Below are 23,560 nucleotides of genomic sequence, written 5' to 3' on the forward strand. Positions count from 1 at the left end.
GGCTCCTCTCAGTCTATGGCAGGCAGTAATATATTGTGCTGCTATGGCCGCTGTGTTCTCCTCTTCCCCCAGCAGTATGGAGAGTCTCTCTTCCTCCTCCATGGAGATGAAGTCTGGGCAGAGATCAGACAGTCTCCTGAAGCGAGTCTCCCTCACTGCTGAAATGAGCATATCTATCTATCTATCTATCTATCTATCTATCTATTATCTATCTATCTATCTATCTCATATCTATTATCTATCTCATATCTATCTATCTATCTATCTATCTATCTATCTATCTATTATCTATTATCTATCTCCTATCTATCTATCTATCTATCTATTATCTATCTATCTATTATCTATCTATCTATCTATCTATCTATTATCTATCTATCTATCTATCTATCTATTATCTATTATCTATCTCATATCTATCTATCTATCTCATATCTATCTATCAAATCATATCTATCTATCTCATATCTATTATCTATCTCATATCTATCTATCTATCTATCTATCTATCTATCTCATATCTATTATCTATCTCTCTATGTCTAATGTCTGTTCATCTGTCTATTGATCTATTTGTCCTATTCCATGATGCGCTTTTATTTTATATTGCAAGTGCTATGCTAATTTTTTAGAGGTGGATCGGATACCAGAAATTCTAATTTTAAGATCTTGAGATTTGGGTAAAATAGAGTGGTTTGCTTTAAAGAGGTTTTCCAGGCTAGACCTTAGGATAGGTCATCAATATCAGATTGGCGGGATTGCCGGGTGTGATCAGCTGTATAAAAGCATGCGCCATGCATGTGTGCCGTCACCTGTCTCTCTTCCTGCTCGCCACTGCTATGTTTATGGGAAGCAAGAAGAGAGACGGGGGACGGCACACCCGCATGGCACATGCCTTCTCTTCATACAGCTGATCGGCAGGGGTGCCAGCAGTCAGACCCGCACAGATCAGATTTTGGTCATCATCTATAATATTACATATCACAACACATTACTACACTGGGACCCTCATTATTCAGCTGTGATCTGTCAGGCAGCCCAATAGCAAATGTTTAATTTCCCACCAGCGCCACCACAGGGGAAATTAAGTAATGCACAGTTCCCCTTGAAATCAATGGATTTTCCTTGTAATCCACTGTGAGAGACACTCTTGTAATGACTCTCAACTCTGTTTAACAATGAGGGTCCAGAACTTTGAACACCCATCCATCTGATAACCCAGAAATCCATAATATGGTATATGAAAATATTTTTATAAACCAGACACTATCTTTAGAGGGAGCCGTTTTAATCATGCTAAACTGCTGAGAGCACTAGGTAGGGGCTGGGGAGAGCAATAAAAAACAAAATCATTTTTGGAGCTTTTATTATCAGGAGTAGTAAGAATATGAAGTATTGTTCTGCCAGGTTCTGCTCCTGCAAGTGCCCAGGAGGTGCTTCCTGTGATGTGCTCCCTGCATTGAGCTGCTCCACAGCCCCTTGCCTCTGCATTACAGCTGTGGTGGTCTCCTGGTTGGATGCTACAGCTGTAGAGGGGCTGTGAGGCAGCTCAATGTAGAGTGCACTTCACAGTGAAGCTCCATGTCCAAGGCACTTGCAGGAGCAGAATCTGGCAGAATAAAACTTCATATTCTCACTACTCCTGATAATAAAATGTATCTTTGTCCTGCTCCCCCCATCCCCTACCTAGTGCTGTCAGCCGTTTAGCATCGTCAAAACTGCTGACAGACTCTCCCTTTAAGTACCAATATATCTGCAGAGGATGAATATTTCACTCGAACATTTTTACTTTTCACACAGATGTTATATAGCAGCACTACATGAGGTTGGGCATTTGCATACCATGGGGGGCATTTACAATGACATCCTATGCCAGAAACTGTAAAGTGGTATACCCACAGTTGGCGACTTTGTAAATGACATTTCACATAAATTTAGGCGCAAGTGGCGTTTCTACATCGCCCACGCCACTTTCTGAAAAAGGGGAGTAGAAACGACCACAGAACATTCTCCATCATTGACTCCTATTTACTACCGTATATGACAACTGAAATCTACTCAGGCCATGAGCCATGATCTGGAGCCTGGATCTGGATTTCAATCTAGGCGTAACGGCCTGCCGGAGGATGCGCCTAATTTATGACGGGGCTTGCGCTACGTAGGGGATATTATTAAAGACTGGGATAAAAGGCTGGTCTTTGATAGAAGACCCCCAATTTGTCCAAAAACCTAGTGGTCTGTAACTTTTTTTTCTAAAGGAATACCAATCCTCCAAAAATTGTAAGAAAAGGACAAAATGGTATAACTGCATGTAGCGATCTTCTGCGGCTCCTCTGTTGGCGCTGCCATTCACATGAGGTCTGTGGCTCACCTCTAATACAGAACAGGCCTGTTTTATGTCTTTTAGCCTATAAAACCTCATTATGGCCGGCTCAATAATGATAGGAGCCCAGAATGTCTGAGTGTAGACAGAGCACAGATCTCCTCTGCTGCTAGGAAATGTAAAGCCCGTTTCCACGTGCAGCAAAATGTCTGCCCCTGGCCTCCCCTATAGTGCACATCCATTGCTTTCTTGTGAGCCGCATGATCTTTTATAAAATCTTCTTCACCCGCTACCTGTTCGGTGGAGCTAAAACAAGTCTGTGTTTGTAGGAGAGGCGGTATATTGTATAGCGTACAGAACCTTCTCCGATCAAGGCATAACCGTCATCTCCTGGGTCTAACGTCCCCCAACCGCCAGGCGTCATTTGTCATCTTGGTATCCTCACATGCACCATTTGGGCCCCTCAGGCTCCAAGGTCAGGGTGACCACAACTTCTGTAACCTGTATTGTCACCTCCTATACCAAAAAGGTGCAAAAAACAAGACCATTCGTTAGGACTGCTGCAATAAAATGATCAAGAACCTCGTCCTATAAAAAATGGAAAACCTAAGGGTGGACATCTTATGCAGGTAGACTGTGGGACCCTTGTAGAAAGGTGACATAGTCTTTTTGGTACAAGGTGATGAGATCCTGTGGGCAGTGGCGTTGCTAGGGCTGGTGTCACCCGGTGCGGTCGAAAATGGTGTCACCTTCCCCCCCAAGCAATAATTTTTTTAGCCATATATGGGAGCTATGGGGGTGCTACTGCCGCCGGGGGGGGGGCATCCGTTAGCTCAGCAGACCCCCCCCAAAGCTTAGAGCCCCAGCACCCCCTTTCCCCCTTGCTGGCAGCAGCTCACCTAGGTCAGGTGCACCCCACTTTCACTGGCTGGCTGACAGAGACCAAATGCTGTTCAATTTCTTCTGGTGACTGCTTCTTCGTGTGGTCATCGTAATAAGTGCCCCAAATAATGTGCCAGTAATAAGTGCCCCCATAGATGCTCCCCAATAATGTCTCAGTGAAATGTGCCCCCATAGATGCCCCCCAATCATTTGCCAGTAACAAGAGCACCCCCCTATCATGATCATGTGCCAGTAACAAGAGCACCCCCCATCATGTTCCAGTAATAAGAGCCCCCATCATGTGTCAGTAACAAGACCCCCCCCATCATGATCATGTGCCAGTAACAAAAGCACCCCCCATCATGATCATGTGCCAGTAACAAGAGCACCCCCCTATCATGATCATGTGCCAGTAACAAGAGCACCCCCCATCATGTTCCAGTAATAAGAGCACCCCCCATCATGTGCCAGTAATAAGAGCCCCCCCATCATGTGTCAGTAACAAGAGCCCCCCCCCTCATGTGCCAGTAAAAGTATTGTATATTTAAAAAAAAACACTTATACTTACCTCCATGTCAGCAATGCAATGTAGGCCTCTTCTGGCCTGTGTCCCGTGCTGTACAGCTCAGGCGGCGCGATGACGCCATTGCGCCACGTGCACCGGCCTCTGATAGGCTGCAGGCCTAGTGCCTGTAGCCTATCAGAGGAACAGGGAAGGGACACGCCTCTCCCTCCCCTGCCCCGTCGCAGCATCCATCTGTATCGCTGTCCTGAGGATGGCGATACAGATGACTATGGAGATGAGCGCTTTCACAATGGAAGCGTTCATCTCCCTGTGGCCTGCCGCTGCTGCCATCAGACTGGTGTCACCCCATCACTGGTGTCACCCGGTACGGCCCGCACCCCCCTCGCAACGCCACCGCCTGTGGGATCAGAAAAAGGTAATGGAGGCCCTGGGTGGACAAAATTTGACGTATATGGAGACCTATTGCTGTATGGCCTCCTCTCTTTTATAGACGTCACTGGGGGAACCCTCTGAAAGAGTCTTCTAGGCAGTTGCCCCGTTTCTTCCCTTTCCACAGTTCCCACCAATCATGATCGTATCTTGAGGTCCTTCACATAAGTTTTTCGGGTCATGGATGCATCAAGGATCACTCCTTTTTGGTGAGTGTATATCAGCTCTAAGCATAATCCATGTTTTTGTGACAGAGGTCTGCGGCCTGGCTCTTGCGGATCCATCTATTTTTCTCGCAGCGCGCGCTTATCTCCCATCTGACTCCCCATCCAGAGAAACAGCTTTGTTCTAATTACCTCAGGACGAGGCGATGCCCCCGAAGCAATCATATGTGTTTGTTAACACCCTTATCCAGTGCGTTCCTCCCCATAAATAAAACATGACACAGATTACAACATTGTCTTCCTTTGGACTCCAGACCTCGTCAACACCGTGGATGGAATTCACAAAACCTCCTCGGGGCTGCGTCTCCATGAACATCAAGAAATGTTATCGCTTCCTGGTCTCTTTGCAACATGATATTAATGGGCCACATTGCATTAACCTTCCCTTGTTAGACTGCAAAGGGTTAACATGTCTTTACATTTTAAGGTGTACCTGTCTTGCAGACACCACCCTCCCTTTGCCTATGGCTGAAGCCTGCAGATTAGATGCCTGTCAGCTGCAGACAGATCTCATGTGAGGTGACATTCAATGTTTTTTTTCACGGTTTTTTAACTAATTTTTAAGGCACATTTTTGGGGAAAATGACCTTTTCTTTTTTAAGGTGCAGGTTCAAGTGTTGTCAAGTGAAGATCTTATTACAACGCATTTCTTATAGGTCCTTTATCACAACAGCAGTGGATTATTATTGGCAGCGGTGGAAGAAACCAAGTTCTCAAGCTGTTTTATGGCAGCCTGTGTCTACTGTGCCATAAGCAGGTCTTATACTATAGTAATGGACTCACGAGGCTTTAGCACAGATTTGTTCTCCTCAGTGAATTAATTGCACTCATATGTGAAGCATTTTTTAGGCATTTCATTTCTGTAATATCGCAGAGGTGAAGCTGCTCCGGAAAGTGAGTGTTTATGAAATTGAGACGTGTCGAAGAGGTCACCGGTGGAGGTCCATGAGCTGGAACTCCCATCAAATGTAACCTGAAGCTCCTGTGACCCAATGCAAAATCTGTAATAGGACCCCCGCCTACTATGTGATATTCATAGTATTGGTGTCTTCTTTTGTGGCGTCAGGGACGTAAGGTACCCCCCTAGGGACTAGAGCTTGGAGACATCTTCAACTTTTCACCCTCTATAGCTACACGGTCCTACACCCCTAGTTACAAGCATAACCTTTCCATTAATTTCAATAGGAGAACCCTTGACAAAGCCCAAATATCTGAAGATCATTTGGAGGCCCAGAAGGTTTTCTTTATTCTAGGGAGCATGAGGTTTCGCTATCGAGGACATCTGATTTATCATATCTGAAGATTGACCTTCAAGGAAACATAGGCTACTTTCACACTGGCGTTTTGGTTTCCGTTTGTGAGATCCGTTCAGGGCTCAGCGGTCCAAAACGGATCAGTTTTGCCCTAATGCATTCTGAATAGAAAAGGATCAGCCCAGAATGCATCAGTTTGCCTCCGTTCAGTCTCCATTCCGCTCTGGAGGCGGACACCAAAATGCTGCCTGCAACTGAGCCAAACGGATCCATCCTGGCACACAATGTAAGTCAATGGGGGCGGATCCGTTTTCTCTGGCACAATAGAAAACTGATCCATCCCCTATTGACTTTCAATGGAGTTCATGAAGGATCCTTCTAGGCTATGTTACAAATAGTACAAATGGATCCGTTCATGACTGGATGCATGCGGTTGTATTATTGTAACTGATCCGTTTTTGCAGATCCATGACTGGATCGTCCCCCAAAACGCGAGTGTGAAAGTAGCCTTACTTGTATGGATATAGAGGGATATTTTATTAGCATAGGTATATCTATGGAGGAGCTGGCAGGGCAGGTGCCCCATGTGTTTGGTGCAAGTAGGAGGCTCACTAAGTAGTCTATTCTTTGGCCAATGTATTTACATACAGGATAAGAGGAGGACATTGGATTTATGCCCTTTATGAGGGAATTCTGATTAATAGGCTATGATTTGGTGGAAGGCTTGACCATCCTCTCATCCATTGAGTCATGGATGGTCAAATCCCAGGAGCCAGGTAAACCCCGTGGATAGAAATCTTTCACTACCTAACATTTTGGACCATTTTCCATATACATTTGCTGTACCCTAAGCAATTCAAACTGGTTCTTAGAGACGTCCAACACCGAGGATCGATCAATACCCTTCCTCTCATTTTGCAAAAAAAAAAAAGACAAGGTTATGCCAGATGGAGATAGTCCACACGTTTGGAAAATCTCATTGGATGTTATCAAGAACTGGAGGATTTGATCACCTTTCCCATTATTATCTGTGAAATGGAGATATGTAAATCTAGAATGTACAGTATAAGATGAGGCAGAGAACCGTGGTAAGTGCATTGATAGGCCCGGGGCTGTCTACCCAACTCGGCCCCCCCCCACCTCCATTTTAGTTTTAGTTTAGTTTCTGTATGAAGAGGCTGCGGTGCTTCGCAAGCGCCAAAGTCTCTTCCTAGGCCTTATGACATCGTTCACGTGGCCTCGGTGCAGCTCCGTCCCATCTGAGTGATTGGGGCTGAGCTGTAATACTAAGCGCAGTGCTATCACATGGACAGCGCTGTGCTTGGTAAGGAGCAAAGAGGCTGCGGCGCTCACTGGGACATCGCGGTCTCCTCAAACAGCTGATTGGCGGGGGTGCCAGGAGTCAGACCCCCACCATCTCATAATTCTGAGTACAGATGTCATAGATGTTACCTGCAGTCCTATGTCACACCCCACATAACACAGTGAACTATTGTGTTATGTGGGGTCTTACATAGGACTGCATGGAACATCTACTACATTATCTGCAAACAGAAAGTTATCACTGGAACTTGGATAGATGGAAAAGAAAAGAAAGTTATCACTGTTATTTGGCTGTTACATAGGACTGCAGGTGACTAATTAAAATTTTAGTTGCCAAATTTTAAATACATATGATTATGATAAAAAAAAGACTTGGAGGAGAAGATGAGACGCAGGTCACAGCGGTGAGCCAGCACTACATATAGGATAATACAGCACCACATACCTGTTACATCCAGTGACATCTCCTGTCAGGTAGACCTTCTCTTTCCTCTTCTCCTCCATCTGACCCAGACCGCCATGACAAATTCTTTCAGCCGCATCTTGTCTTTACAGAGTTACACAGACACATTAGATTTCTCATAATTGGGGGTCATTTATCAAACTGGTGTAAAGTAGAACTGGTTTAGGTGCCCACAGCAGCCAATCAGATTCCACCTTTCATTTTCTAAAGGAGCTGTGAAAAATGAAAGGTGAAATCTGTTGCTATGAGCAACTAAGCCAGTGCTACATTACACCAGTTTGATAAATTACCCCAAAGGTCCCTATAGTGTCTACAGCAGCTATAATGTCCCCTAGAGACCCCCAGTAATAATAACACCCTATATTGTGCTCCAGGTAACAATGCCTGTATAGTGTCCCCAAAAATAATGTCCCCTAATAGAAACGCCCCCACACTGCCCCCATATAGTAATTTCCCCCACACTGCCCCCATATAGTAATTTCCCCCACACTGCCCCATATAGTAATTTCCCCCGCACTGCCCCCATATAGTAATTTCCCCCTCACTGCCCCCATATAGTAATTTCCCCCTCACTGCCCCCATATAGTAATTTCCCCCTCACTGCCCCCATATAGTAATTTCCCCCTCACTGCCCCCATATAGTAATTTCCCCCTCACTGCCCCCATATAGTAATTTCCCCCTCACTGCCCCCATATAGTAATTTCCCCCTCACTGCCCCCATATAGTAATTTCCCCCTCACTGCCCCCATATAGTAATTTCCCCCTCACTGCCCCCATATAGTAATTTCCCCTTCACTGCCCCATATACTAATTTTCCCCACACTGCACTCTCATGAAGTAATTTGCCCCCACACTGTCCTCCATGAAGTAATTTGCCCCACCCTGCACCCCATGAAGTAATTTGCCCCCACACTGCCCCATTAAAGTAATTTGCTCCCACACTGGCACCCATAAAGTAATTTTCCCCCACACTGCACCCCCATGAAGTAATATGCTCCCACGCTGCACCCCCTGAAGTAATTTGGCCCCTCACTGCCCCATGAAGTAATTTGCCCCCACACTGCACCCCCTGAAGTATTTTGCCCCCACACTGCACCCCCTTAAGTATTTTGCCCCCACACTGCACCCCCTGAAGTAATTTGGCCCCACACTGCCCACCATGAAGAATTTGCCCCCACACTGCACCCCCTGAACTGATTTGCCTCCACACTGCCCCCATGAAGTAATTTGCCCCCAAGTATCAATCTGCCCCCCCCCGAACTGACCGCATTGCTACCACACTGCCCCATGTCCTCCTCTGCCCCCCTAAAGTTGGCACACACAGAAACAAAAGAAATTTTAAAGCTAATACTTACCTGTGTCCGGCATCGTGAGGCAGGCGCTCATTCTTCATTGTCCTGCATCCTTCCCTGCACAGGCGCGCAATGACGTCATCACGCACGCCTGCGCTGGGATTTCACTACCGCATAGACCTCAGGCCTACTAGGCCTGAAGCCTATGGCGGTGATCGGCGGCGGGGCAGGGAACTATTCGCTCCCGTGCCCCGCCGCAGTATGTGGGCGTTCGGGTCGGCGTTGGGCCCCCAGGGATGCCGGGCCCGGGGCTACCTGACCCTATTATAATCTGCCACTGTGTGTGGGGCATTAGCTTGTCAGTATCATGGCCATGGCTGGAGGACCATACAGTATTGTGATGCGGTTTCAGTTCTTCTCATCTCTTCTGAGGTTACAGAAACTTCGGCAGGAAGCACCTGTGACTTCTTAAATTTGAGGGCTGTTGTATTTCCTCCAGTGTTGACCACACTATGCTCATGGCTGCTGACATGATACCCAGGTGAAGGATTACTTTTGGAAGATATCATAGTTTTTTTAGGGTTACCAAATTCCACGTATATTGGGTTTAGCTTGGGTTTGAGCACATTCCTAACCAGTTGTCCCAAAGGAGTTGCTGATCCTCCCTGTCTTGAGGTGCCTGTACATATTAGATGAATCTGCTGATTTGGGCAGGATCGGACGGCTATATAATACTTATGGAGGTCTCCCAACACGCCCAATGTTGGGGGACTGGCATTTTGGATAACAATGTGCCCAGTCATTTTTCCTATGGAGATAGAGGACTCTGGCAGCATCTAATACCCTCTCCCTTCCAAAACACGTGCATGCTCATCGAAGGGGGATCAGGAGAGATAGCTGTAAGTGTTAGCATCTTATGTATGTGGCCTTCTTAATTCTCCATCTATCCCAAGTCTTTATCCACTTGTATTCACTGAAGACTTCAAGCCCTGCTCCAGGCATACCACAATCTGTATTCTTCAGGACTTAAATATTGATGACCTGTTTTCACGATTGTTGGGGGTCTGACTCCGATCAGCTTTTTCAAAGGGGTGGCCTCTTCTTAGTATGCCAACCATAGTGCCATACAGTGCAAAGTGGCCGTACCTGGTATTGCAGCTCAATCCTATTCACTTAATTGGGACTGAGCTGCAGAAAGGCTGCGTGTCAATGGACGCAGTGTCACAAGCCGGGGAAGAGGCCGTAGTACTCACCAGAGTATGACAGACCCTTCCAATAGCTGATTGGCGGTGCTGGAGTCAGACCCCTAACAATCCGATATTAGTATTTAATTCCTGGAAAACACCTTTAAATGAAACCTTCTTCAAGGAGAAACACGTTTCCTCTGCCGGTCCAAATTTAGCTTTGTAACTTCATATAAGTCAGTCTAAGGTTATAGATGAAGGTGGGGGTCACTAGACGCATATAGAAAGGGGTTGTCTTGCTCAGGAAACGTTTGGCGCTCCAGCCGTCTTTTCTTTCAACTCTGTGTTGTGCCATTCCTCTGTCATTCTTCTTGGAAAAGTGTGAATACATTCATAATTGGATGTTACCATGACTCAGTGAGGCCTAGTTCACACGAACGTATGGCTTTTTTAGTGTTTTGCGGTCCGTTTTTCATGGATCCGTTTTTTTGTTTCCGTTGTGTTTCCGTTTCTGTTCCATTTTTCCGTATGCCATGTACAGTATACAATAATTACATAGAAAAAAATCGGGCTGGGCATAACATTTTCAATAGATGGTTCAGAAAAAACGGAACGGATACGGAAGACATACGGATGCATTTCCGTATGTGTTCCGTTTTTTTTGCAGACCCATTGACTTTAATGGAACCACGACCCGTGATTTACGCCCAAATATAGGACAAGCTCCATCTTTCAACGGAACGGAAATACGGAAACGGAATGCATACGGAACACATTCAGTTTTTTTTGCGGAACCATTGAAATTAATGGTTCCGTATACGGACTGTATACGGAACACAAAAAAACTGCCCGTACACTCGCAAAAAAAACGTTCGTGTGAACTTGGTCTGAATGTGTCCTTACGCAGTCAATGTCAGTGCCAACAATTGCCCGGCTTTCAATGTACTCATACATTGCCAGAGGGAATAACAGAGGAACGACACGTTCCTTTAAGAAAAGATGCTGCAGAATTGTTTTGTTTTTTTGTAAATACCAGTATTTACTAAATCAGACGGGTCCTCTGTGAAGCCTATCCCTTCACCATCTACCGTCTCATTGATGTCAGTAGCAGTTGTAAATGGAATTGCTCTTTAATGCCATGGAGTGAATTTCTTCCTCCGATGTGAAAAAAGTGAGACGGTCTTATCACTCGATTAAAAATGGCAGCAGCACATTACAGAGATATGATGTCAATCTTTGATACAGTAATGGAATGAGAAGCCTCCGGAAGGACACCCGATCTGCAAGACTTCTGCATATTTACAAATCGGGGGGCGCGAGGAGTCGATCTGACACCATTTACGGGGAGGATTCTGAATATTGAATGAAGTTTTGCCTTGCAGATTAGACTCGGCCGCTAATACCTTAATATCTCGAAGGCCCCCTCTCACGATTTCACTCTTAGATTTGCTCCCAGCATGCTGTAAATTGCAAACTGCCAGCCCAAAGTATTTCCCGTGATTGCAGATCCACCGCACTCATGTATGTTGGGAAGCGACAGAAGAAAATAGGGCTGATACTATCATTACCATTTGTAGCAAAGCTGGTTTGTGGTTCCCGACATGTGGCTCCTGAACCATAACACCCAGCATGCTCTGATGATGAGGATGAGGCCTCCGCACTAGATGGCGGACTACTCCTCTGTTCACTCTGCAGGTAAAAAATGAAACAATTGCCAAATTGAAATTGTTGCCATTGATTGTTGCCTTGTTTAGGTCAAAAACTTTAAGGCTACTTTCACACTAGCGTTTTTTTGCGGATCCGTCATGGATCTGCAAAAACGCTTCCGTTACAATAATACAACCGCATGCCTCCGTCATGAACGGATCCGGTTGTATTATGTCTTATATAGCCAAGACGGATCCGTCATGAACTCCATTGAAAATCAATAGGGGACGGATCCGTTTTCTATTGTGTCAGAGATTGATTTACATTGTGTGTTAGGACGGATCCGTCTCGCCCCGCATCCCAGGCAGCATTTTGGTGTCCACCTCCAGAGCGGAACGGCGACTGATCGGAGGCAAACTGATGCATTCTGAGCGGATCCTTTTCCATTCAGAACGCATTAGGGGCAAAACTGATCCGTTTTGGACCGCTGAGCCCTGAACGGATCTCACAAACGGAAACCAAAACGCCAGTGTGAAAGTAGACTAAGACGTATGGATATTTTCTTCAGGAAGATGGGACATCCAATGCAAAGGTTGGAGACCTCCAAAGGAATATATCAGCCCACCGGTGGTGCCTAGAGATGTGTTCAACACAAAGGGGGTTTCCAGAGAAAAAAATGTGGAAACAGCTCAGTATTAGCAAAATATATATTTTTTTGTAATGTACCTTTATTTCAAATGTACCTTTCTTCCATGACTTTTGGGGCCCTTCTGCTGTGACTGGAAGTTCATTTGTTCTTCTCCCTTCTGTGTCCAAACATCATCATAGTATGTGACCCAATGAGTTTGACTCTTTGACCGCTCCAAGCTGCCCCCCTTGGGTCCTTCCCCCTATAAAGCTCCCCTTAGCCCTCGTACCACTAGCAGTGTTATTGTTCTGGGCTGTCCCCAGCGGCGGGATGACCCAAGGGGTGCAGCTTGGAGCAGTTTCGGGAAGTCAACCCATCGGGTCACATGCTATTAGGACATTTCGACACAGAAGGCAGAGGAACCTGTTTCCTCCTGTATCAAGACACAATGGAACTACTGAAATTCCCTAAAATCAAGGAAGGACTTTACGGCGGACAGAGCTGTGTAGTTCCAGCGCCGACTACTGCACCACGGCTGGGTGTCAGATCCACGCTTAGAAGATATTGATGACCTATCCTGAGGTCATCCTGGACAACCCCTTTAAATGCCAGTTATGTATGCCTATAAGGGTCGATGCGGCATGTAAATATTGTATTCTATATGATACAGTGTAACAGCATCATCAAACCTCTAAAATCGCCCTCATAAACCCCCCCCCCCCTGTTATTTGTGTCTGATGTCAATGACTCGCGGCCGGCCGGACCATTTGCAGGAATCCAGGCCAGCGACGTCTTTAATACCTGTACTAACGGATGTGGGGAATTAACCTGATGTAAGGTTTGTATAGACAGCGCCTGTGATCTCATCCCATTATTTTTAACTTCATACATTGATAATTAATTTGTCTGACACTTTATTGATTTCTTGCCTCTTGTTTTATTGACAGCGTCTTCTGTTTAATGCATAAATGGCAAGCCTCCCATTACGGCGGATTCAAAAGAGAATTCTTCCCTACAAATTATGGACACGTACGGGCTGACCTTGCAAGGAGAACTCGTGTTCGGAGTTTACACACAATGAAGGGTTGTTATGTACACCGGCACAACCAGTTTTTCTTTTATTGCCCCAGTGCCTTTCCAATGAGAAATGAAGCAACTTTGCAAACAGTCAGGTTGGGTGGGTTCACCTATGCGTCGTATATTCCCTTATAACGTTCCGTTATAACAGGGTTAGGCCTCTTGCACACAAACGTTATTTTTTCCGTTTGCGTTCCATATACGGACTGTATACAAAACTATTTCGATGGATCCGCAAAAAAAACTGAAGGTACGTTTCCGTATTTCCGTTCCATTCAAAGAAAGAACATGTCCTATTATTGTCCGCATAACGGACAAGGATAGTACTGTTCTATCAGGGGTCAGCTGTTCCGTTCCGCGGAAAACGGAATGCACACGGACGTCATCCGTATTTTTTGCGGACCACAAAATACAGAAAAAAGCCATATGGTCGTGTGCAAGAGGCCTTAGGGTGGGTTCTCACCAGCGTTAGGAATAGTGTTCCATTATAACAGAGTTATAACTGAATATAACGGAATTTTAGGACGGAATGCAAAACGGAAACCTTAAGAGGCATTCCGTTTTGTGCCTGTCGACATGATTTTTTTGTTTGTCATGCATAACGGAAAAAAACGTAACAGTTAGGCTCCATTCACACGTCCGCAATGTGTTTTGTGGATACACGGAGCCACGGATCCGCAAAACACGGAAAGCGGCAATGTGCGTTCCGCATTTTGCGGACCGCACATTGCCGGCACTAATAGAATATGCCTGTTCTTGCCCGCAATTGCGGACAAGAATAGGACATGTTCTATTTTTTTGCGGAAACGGAAGCACGGATGCGGAAGTGCGGATCCGCAAATGTGGATGCGGACAGCACATTCCGGCCCCATTGAAAATGAATGGGTCTGCACCCGTTCCGCAAAATTGCGGAACGGATGCGGATCCATTTTGCGGACGTGTGAATGGACCCTTATATGTCATCATACTCTGAAGATTATTATAAACAGTCAGTGTTTGGTCAGTGATTTTCATCAGTGATTGTGAGCCAAAACCAGGTGCTGGTCAAAAACACATTGGGGGTTATTTTAGGCGTATTTCTGGTGCAGATTCCGGTGCAAAGGTCCCTTGTGCCACAATCTGCAACTGGCGTGTTTCAGGGGAAGGGGATGGGCCAGCAGGCCCGTCCTATTCATCATGTTTTAGGCGTAGAAAATGGTCTAAATCTACGCCAGCAAGGCAAAGTTATGTAGAGGCCGGCGCCAGGGGATATTAAGTCTAAAATGCCGGTCCTAGTAAATGACCCCCATTATATCTTATGTCTGTGTAGGCCCCACAATCACTGATGGAAATCACTGACCAAACACTGACAGTGTTAAAGCGGCCTAAGGCTACTTTCACACTAGCTTTTTTTTTTTTCATAGGAATGTATTAGTGCCGGATCCGGCATTCAAAATACTGGAATGCCGGATCCGTCCTTCCGGTCTGCGCATGCGCAGACCTTTAAAAATTAGAAAAAAATAAATACCGGATCCGTTTTGCCTGATAACACCGGAAAAACGGATCCGGTATTGCAATGCATTTTTCTGACTGATCAGGCATTTTTCAGACTGATCAGGATCCTGATCAGTCAGAAAAATGACATGCGTTTGCATACAGTTTGCCTGATCAGGCAGGCAGTTCAGGCAACGGAACTGCCTGCCGGAATCAAACAACGCAAGTGTGAAAGTACCCTAAGCAAGCAAAGCTACAGTATAAAGCATGGGGGACTAACAACAACACTGTCTGCCGTAGGCAAGGCAAGCGGTCGATCCTCAAATACTCTGGAGTCACAGATCATTGCAAACCCTGAGATGCATCATGGAGCAGGTGAGGGTCCACACGCTGACCCTGTATTGTACATGAAGCCGCGCGCCGTGGCGGTTAGATCCTCCGCCGCATAGGACTGGGTTAATCTGCACGATGTGTCTCATTTGACTGACGGCTTTAATTTTACTAAAAATCCATTATGTCATACTAAGTGGAAGCCGGGCGGCATCCCTCATCCTCTCTCCAGTTTCTTATTTAGATGCTATCTTCTCCTGTCCCCAGTAACACTACATTTGTCTCTGCATTCCAGATCATCAGCCCTATCAATCACTCCGCTTCCCTATCAAACAGCTGAGAAATAAAGCAAAGTATGACAACATTCTTCTTCCTGTACCTCCATCTGTAAATGATGGATTAAGTAATTTTTGTTCTCCAGCCCAGGAACACAAGACATTGCTCACGGTCTAAGCTTTCAAGAATCCTTATTTCTTTTCAACGGGGAGAAGAAGAAGAAAAAAACTTTAAAAAAAACGACAAAAAAACAAAACAAGTACCGGTTCTAAAATAAAATACTGTCGGTGGCAGGGAAGTCTATTAACATGGGAAACAGTGAGAATTGAAATAATCTATTGAAACAGTGGGGAAGATTTACATTTTTCCATATCTCCAAAGCAGCTGTAGGCTTTTTCTATATCCAATCATGTAAAAACCATTTATTTGTCTGATAGCCCACCAAAGTCACACATAGTACTAGGAAAATACATTAGTTTGTGCCGCCACGTAAATCTTTGATCTGTATCAACAGGGGAAGTAATAGAACGGCGACATTAGGATACCTGCGGTTGTGACATCCATGGTTGGTGGCATTGCAGACAGTACTTAAAATTGAAATTCTCCGGGTATCTGGACCTCATCTTTCTTCGGTTTCCTTTTGCTTATTTTACGTTTCGTCTTCTGCGCTGACACTTTTGTTGCCTTTTTACTGTATCATACTTTTATCTAAGGCTGATGGCGCCCTTGTGCGGCTTTAACTCCTATTCACAATTGTCTTAAAGGAAACCTGTCACCTGGTTTGGGGCCAGTAACCCGTCAGCATGCTGTGATGAAAGTACATGAAATTGAAAGTTGTCGAAGGAAGAGTCTGGGACTCTTCTCCAGCCATATTGGGAGCATGAGTACGGGTGTCCATGCAGCCAAGGATGGTACATCTGGCTTTACTACAATGTGCTCCATAGGTAGCGCATGCACAGTGATGCAAGTAGTATTATCCATGACTTCATTGTCCCTGGAGAAGAGTCCGGGACTCTTTTCCCAATTGGTTTGAATTTCATTTACTTTCTTTTGCAAGGATGGATGGGCAGGATTGGAACTCTAAATTCCTTTAAATCCCTGATGGTTTCATGGCCCCAAACTGGGTGACAGGTTACATTTAAAAGGAGACTGTCACAGTTAGCTTTGGCAGTCTAGTAGGGTTAGCGCAGCTCAATGCTTCATTCTCAAGAAAAAGGACTATTAATCCATATGTAATTGGGCAGTTAAGTGCACCAAGAGCAAACCCAAGTCACTCTGTCCACCCTTGCCCCTCACACTGCCTCTCCTTCTTCATTGATAGTGCCAGACTTGATGACCATGCAGGAGCCTCGCCCTGCCATGCTGAGAGCTAATGATTGTGGTTTCCAAGATGGTGCATGACTTTGTTGGGTATATGCAGTCAGGTTTGAGGTGCCTGTTCTACAGGACTCTTCTACAGGACCTCTAAGGAAAGGTGATGTTTGGTGGAAGAATCTTGATAAAGCTTAAGTCTATCCTCCCAGGTAGTGATGTTCTTTAACCTTTCTTTCTTCTCATAGATACTTTACAACCCACCATGTGAATTACACAACCACACAAGCTCACATTAGTCCTAAGAGCACGTTTCGAGGCCGGTATGAGAGCGTGGTGGTCATGAGTCCAGCACATGTGGTCTCTTGTGTGTCTCTTTTATGGTGGTTAACCCTCACACCCACTAAGAATGGTCACAAGCCTCTAACACCAGTACCGACCATAATCTTTTTTTTTCCTTTTTGTTCAGGGAAAATTCATAAAGTTCTTTGACATTTTCAACACAAGTGACTTGTGCGAAGGACTTGTAGCTATTATGCAAGACTTAATCAAGGCTACGGTCTACTGAGCTGATCTTGTGTTTCCTGCTCCACTAAAGTGTATTCTGCACCTGACCTCTTCAAGTACTTGTGGCTTCCTAATAATGCATACACCGTTCCCCTTCCTCTTCATTTCAGCTTCTATCTGCATTCTGATCTTGGCCCACGCCCTCCTGACCATAGGGCGGGGGTGCCATCTCATTCCTCTCTCCCTCTCTACCGTATATAAAAGTTAACTCATCTGACCTGTCCCTACTATTTTTCACTTTTTTTCTTGTATTGTTCGAGCCAATAAAATGACTTTATTTCATCTTTCTGATTCAAGGTTTTCTCTGTGAAATTGAATTGCACTTTGCTTACATGACTGCTCATATGCTTTTGAGAACAATTAATCACCGCCGCATTATTTCCATTTGCCAGGATAGAAGTAATACAATTCTATGAAAACCATAGCTAACTACATTATATGGATAGTGACTTCACCTAACTGACGTAGGTCGATGGAGGAAAACTTGGGGACCTTAAGCGTTGGATGGACGACTTGTTGGACAATATTTGCTACTGTTATGATATATGGAGGGTTACCAAAGACAGTCTCTTGCATCCCCACCTTTGAGGGCCACAATTGTGTGTGGGACTATACAAAAATTGAAAACAGGATCTTCATTGAAGGCATCGATGAAGATGACTCAAAGAAATGTAATGTGAAGGTCATGGTCAACTGCAAAATTAGCACCATTAAATTTTTGTGTAATTATCATAAAACACCATCATACTTGCAACACCAGTTGTGCAGACCACAGACCTGAACTTCACTCATAGGACTCACCTTTCTGAAGACCTAACGGTGGGTCATGGTACCCAGATACCTTCAGGACATACAGTAGAGTTGAATTGCCCAACAACTGGGCAGCTGCAAAAAACACATATATGAAGCAGTTAGCAATAGGGGGTGAAAGCAAGACACCGAACTGACCTGATCTGTCAGCAAATCAGCCAGGCAACAGCACAACCACAAATGAATTCAGAACAAAGTACAAAATATCTGGAAGGGAATGCACCATGCAAACGCTATATCTGACAATCAGAATGGAGTAAAGCCTGGATATATAAAGGCTAAACAATCAGCAACTCCACCCTAATCCACCAGGTGAAGCTTGGCGATAACCAAACCCAGATAATCAGTATTTAGGTGAAGATGAAGCAACCGGAGACACCCTGTTTCTCATAATGCACTGCCCATTCATAGTACCCCTGCCCTCATGTGGTAGAGGGTCCAGGCCTGATTAAAGAATATTTGCACAATATTGTCACGGACGTTCCCGTCACAGGTGGCAGGAGATCAGTGAGACTGGCAACACGTGGTTTGATCTGACAGGTTCCTTGTGGATCAATTTGTATTGTTTCTGGTAATGGCCACACCTCTTGGTCATCTAACCTTCCCTATTTATTGTGGCTTCTCCCACCATGCTGTGCGGTTTATAGCTTCAGTCTTGTTTTGGAGTGCTAGTGTTTGGATCTTGGCAGAGTTCCTGTGCCTCCATTGCCATTTGAAGTTTAGTGTCTCGTTCCCCTGTTGTTTATTGTTGGGGTTTTCTTGTGTTGTTCTTTACCCTGCCATTTGTGTTTAGGCGTGAGGGAGGTTGTCTCTTGTCCTAACATTAGTACCAGAGTCCTACAGGTTGAGTTAGGACTTTAGGTTCCTGTGTATGAACTCACCTACCTCTGGGGTCAGTTCATACTTGCAGTCAGGCAGGACTTTGATTAGGGTTTCTCTAGGAGGTGACCGTCTCATTTCCCTAGTTTCCAGGCCTTTTCCCCTCACCTCTTTCCCTCCTACGTTCAGTGTGGGTTTCCCTCCCACACCAAAGTGTGACAAATATAGACTTAAGTATTACACGAGGACTACTCTATATGTGAGTATCTCACACCACTTATTGGGAGGGGGGTGTCCCAAGTCTCCATTGGGATGGACCTTTTTAATATTATTATATATCTTTATAACAGTTGGTGCTCAGTTTTTTTTATATGGAGCAGATCCCTTGAATATTTCTAGTGATAGGGTTCAGTCGATTGTTCCGATTGCCACCCGCCAAACACAGACATATGTGGACGTCTTGGTGTGTACTTTTTTTTCAGAACTCATTCACTTCAATGAATGAGTCTCAGACGGAAAACAGATAAGAACGGTGCATGCTGCAAGTTTGTCTGGACGAATGTCATGTGGTCACAGGGTGCACTATATGCAGACAGCGCTACCAGTGTGCTCAATCTAAGGGGATGGACCAAGCAAGAGGGCATGTGACATGTCGTCTGCTCTAAAGCTCCCCCTACTGGTGGCTGTAGGCTGCCAGAGGTTTTTCATTTAGCCCTATGGCTGTTGAAGTATAGCAGGGGATTTGTTCTCTGCAGCAGAAAAATGGAGCTTCATCCCTGATAAAGAGATATTATAAAATTCTTTGGAAAATCTGAACGTAGTTTGATAAAAGACAAAAAAAAAGATAAAAATCATAACCCCATCTTTTCTGTTCTAATGAAGCCTCTTTCTGCAAAAATAACCACATATTAGTCATCAGATCCTGTCCCTACCATGAGCTTAGGATCCCCATAAACACTGCCCACAGTGATGTCATCAGAGCCGTTCCTGTAATGAACTGTGAAAAGCAAACACCTGTCTTTTTGCTGTTTACTGATCCGGACGGGGTGACCTGAGCCCGTTTAGACAAATAAATCAGATAAATTAATTTACAGCCATTGTCAAAGCCACGAGATCCGTGTCCGTCTGTCTGATTGCATAGCACGTATCTCACGGCCTAATGTGGACGGAATTTAAATGTGCAACATTCCGCCAAAGGGAAGGTATCGCCCGGACGTCAGATTTCACTACATTTGAGACATTCCTCATTTTCTGTGAACTAACCAAAGAAGCGTGCGATCTGTCAGCCTAGAAGAGATGCCCCCATTACTATCTATTATTATCTGCTCAGCCTCCTGGGTCACCGTCATTGTGATTGAATTTGAACCATTTTGGCTTCATACATCAAAGTCGATAAGTTTTCCTTAAAGACTATGGACACCGTAGTCTTGGACTATGGGCAATTTTTTATGATTGCATTTAACTTTTTTGAGCAAAAAATATTTTTTTTCTATTGGTCTTTATTAAAAACATTTCAGCCATTTTTAGGTACAGGGGTTAAAAAGCATGAAACAGACTGATTTTTTAACACCTGTATCTAAAAACGGCTGAAAATTGAAAAAATTTATATTTTTAGCCCAAAGTGAGTAAAATGCAATCACAAAAATGACCTTATTGATGGGTCACTCATATCAGATGGGCATGGGATTGACTCTGGGACCCCACATATCAGATGTTTGCAGGAGCTGCTGTTCACTGGAACAGAACAGCGCTGTACACTGTGTAGTGGCCGTGCCTGGTTACTGCAGTCCTGCTCCCATTCTGTTCTGGCGTTGGGGCCTAGCAGCTTCTGCAGGCAGCTGATCAGCCGGGAGTCGAACCCCACTCAGCTGGTATCCTAAAGATAGGTTGTCAAAGCCACTTTAACCTAGTGCAAATGATTAGTTTGCCGATCTAGCCCTGTAACCAAACAGCCTGTTTAAGACCAAGTGACTTGCGTTGATGCCCCCACTACTTGCACCTTGCAACCAGGCAAATGCTCCTCCAACTTTAACTGATCCAAGCATGCATGTTTAAGGAAGGTGGGTCATGGTACCAACACAAATGTATGGACTAATAAGAGGAAATCGGATGCCATCACCCGGGCAGCATGGTGGCTCAGTGTTTAACGCTGGGGCCCAGGGTTTGAATCCGACCAAAGACAACCTCTGCACGGAGATTGGATGTTCTCCTGTATTTGCCTGGGGGTCCTCTTGTTTACTCCCACAGTCCAAAAACACGCTATTTGTTTATTTTGTGGGATTGATGTGAGGGATGCCATCATGTGAAGCGCTGTGGAATATGCCGGAAAATACATACATTGTCCAGTAGGATATAATGTCAGGAAGTGTTTAAAGGGGTTGTCCAGGATTAGAAAAACATGGCTGCTTCTGCCACTCCTGTCCATAGGTTGCGCCTGGTATTGCTGCTCAACACCGTTGAAGTGAATGGGGCCAAGCTGTAATACCACACATAGCCTGTGGAGAGGTGTGGTGCTGTTTTTTCTAGGGCAATATATAGTGGCAGAATATGAGAAACAGTAGTAAAAGCAGAAAAATGGTGTAGTAATGAGGAAACATTACCGGGGTGATGTGGGCACAGCCATGGCTTGTAGCTGCGGCCATTGCTATACGTGCCATGATCGGTCCTTCCGTCTTTCGTGAGGTCCAGTAAAGCAGAAGCTTCATTTTGATTGAAAAAACATGTAAATTGCATCCACGTCCAGTTTTTCTCGCTGTTTGTGTGTTCTGTGGCTGGGAGGTTTTATCCCCTGTTCAGAAATCAGCTGTGAAGGATCATTCATTGGCGTTTCTTTGAAGTCTGGGCATGGTCTGCGAAATTAAACTGCGGTGCAATTACAGCTCTGGAGTGAAACTCAATCCACGGAGAAAGAAAAACCCCTAACTTCTCCAGCAGGGCTCATTGATTGGATGGCGGTAACTTTGCAGCCCCCTGTGGAGGCCCCTACTTTTACAATGAGGCGTCCTGGACAATTGTACTGTACGGGAAAACGGGGATCTGTAATTGGTGTTTCCTGACGGTGTTTTATTTTTTTTATAATTAAAGGGGCTGTGCACTTTGGAAAATCCCCCTAATCACAGCTAGGACCCCCAGCTATTAGCTTACAGATTGTTTCCTTACAGCGCCACCACAGGGGAAGTAAAGCATTACATGAAATCAGTGGGATGTGCATGGGCTTGCTGAGTCTGTGCAATACGGGGGGGCGCACTTTCAGGTTATTGGATGGCATGGATATAAAGCAGGCGGAGATACATGCTGTATACGTATCTTTGTTCTATCGGAGGACACAGTACTTTAAAAGGCTACATGAGAATAAGTTCACACAGTCCATGCGCTTGATGGTTGCATCAGTCTATATGAGGGAACATCATACGTGGTGGTTGCATGCTCTTAAAGGTATATCACATGACAGTACCTCCAATATACTGTATGTGCGGTCCTTGCAGCTATTTGCAGTCGGTATTTACACTAGTTCTTGTCCCAGTGCGGACCTCTCCGATCCAGGGGAGATGTTCAAGCCTCTTGGTCTCAAATGCCTTAGGTTAGACTCGCATCTCCACTTGTAGCTGTCACTCTTAGGCCTCTTGCACACGAACGTATGCACGGGCACCAACCGTGGGCCAGCCGCATGCGGATCGCAACCAAATGGGGTCCGCGATCTGCCTGTTCTGCAAAAAGATAGGACAATTTCTATCTTTTTGCGGAACGGAAGCACGGAACGGAACCCCACGTAAGCACTCCGTAGTACTTCCGTGGGGTTCCGATCTGTGCTTCCGCACCTCATCTCCGGATTTGTGGACCCATTCAAGTGAATGCACCTGGCTGGTGTCCCGTGTATTTTGGACCCGCCGTATGCAGGCCGCAATACGGCCACCGGGGGCACACGTCTAATGTGCATAGGCACCTTAACTGGTAATTCCAGTAACAACACGATATCCCCTATCCACTGGCTAGGGATAGCTGTTAGCTCTATGGGGATACAGGATCATGAGTACGGTGGTCTTGGCCCCCCGCATATGTATGGGGCGGTGGCCAAACATGTGCACTGCTGGTCCATTCATCTCTCTGGGACTTTTGGAGACAGTGCTTGGTTACATCTGTTAGGCCTCATGCACACGAACATATTTTCATTCCGTGTCCGTCCCATTTTTTTTTGCGGACCGTATACAGAACCATTCATTTTAATGGGTCCGCAAAAAAAAACAGAGAGTTACTCCATGTGCATTCTGTTTCCATATTTCCGTTCCACAAAAAAATAGAAAGTGTCCTAATATTGTCCGCATTATGGACAAGGATAGGACTGTTCTATTAGGGGCCGGCTGCTCCATTCCCCAAAATACGGAATGCACACGGACGTCATTCGTATTTTTTGCAGATCCGTTTTTGCGGACCGCAAAATACATACGGTCATGTGCATGAGGCCTTAGTCTGGTAGGGCTTGAATGGAGTGGCAAAGGAGATGGTAGACCGCCGCCCTATCTCTATGAGACTGCCAGAGATTGCTGGTTCAGCACTCGACTACCTCCGTCAGTCCAATAGCAGTTTGAAAGCATGGTAGACTGCTGCTCCATTCAAAGAGGGGGCCATACGGCGAACGTCTGTACTCATGGCTCTCCCAAACTACCACAAATTGCGGTGAGACAGGGGACACTTCCCTACACCTGAGTACGGACGTTCGCCACT

Source organism: Bufo gargarizans, chromosome 11 (assembly GCF_014858855.1).
Source record: "Bufo gargarizans isolate SCDJY-AF-19 chromosome 11, ASM1485885v1, whole genome shotgun sequence".
In the NCBI taxonomy this organism is placed as follows: domain Eukaryota; kingdom Metazoa; phylum Chordata; class Amphibia; order Anura; family Bufonidae; genus Bufo; species Bufo gargarizans.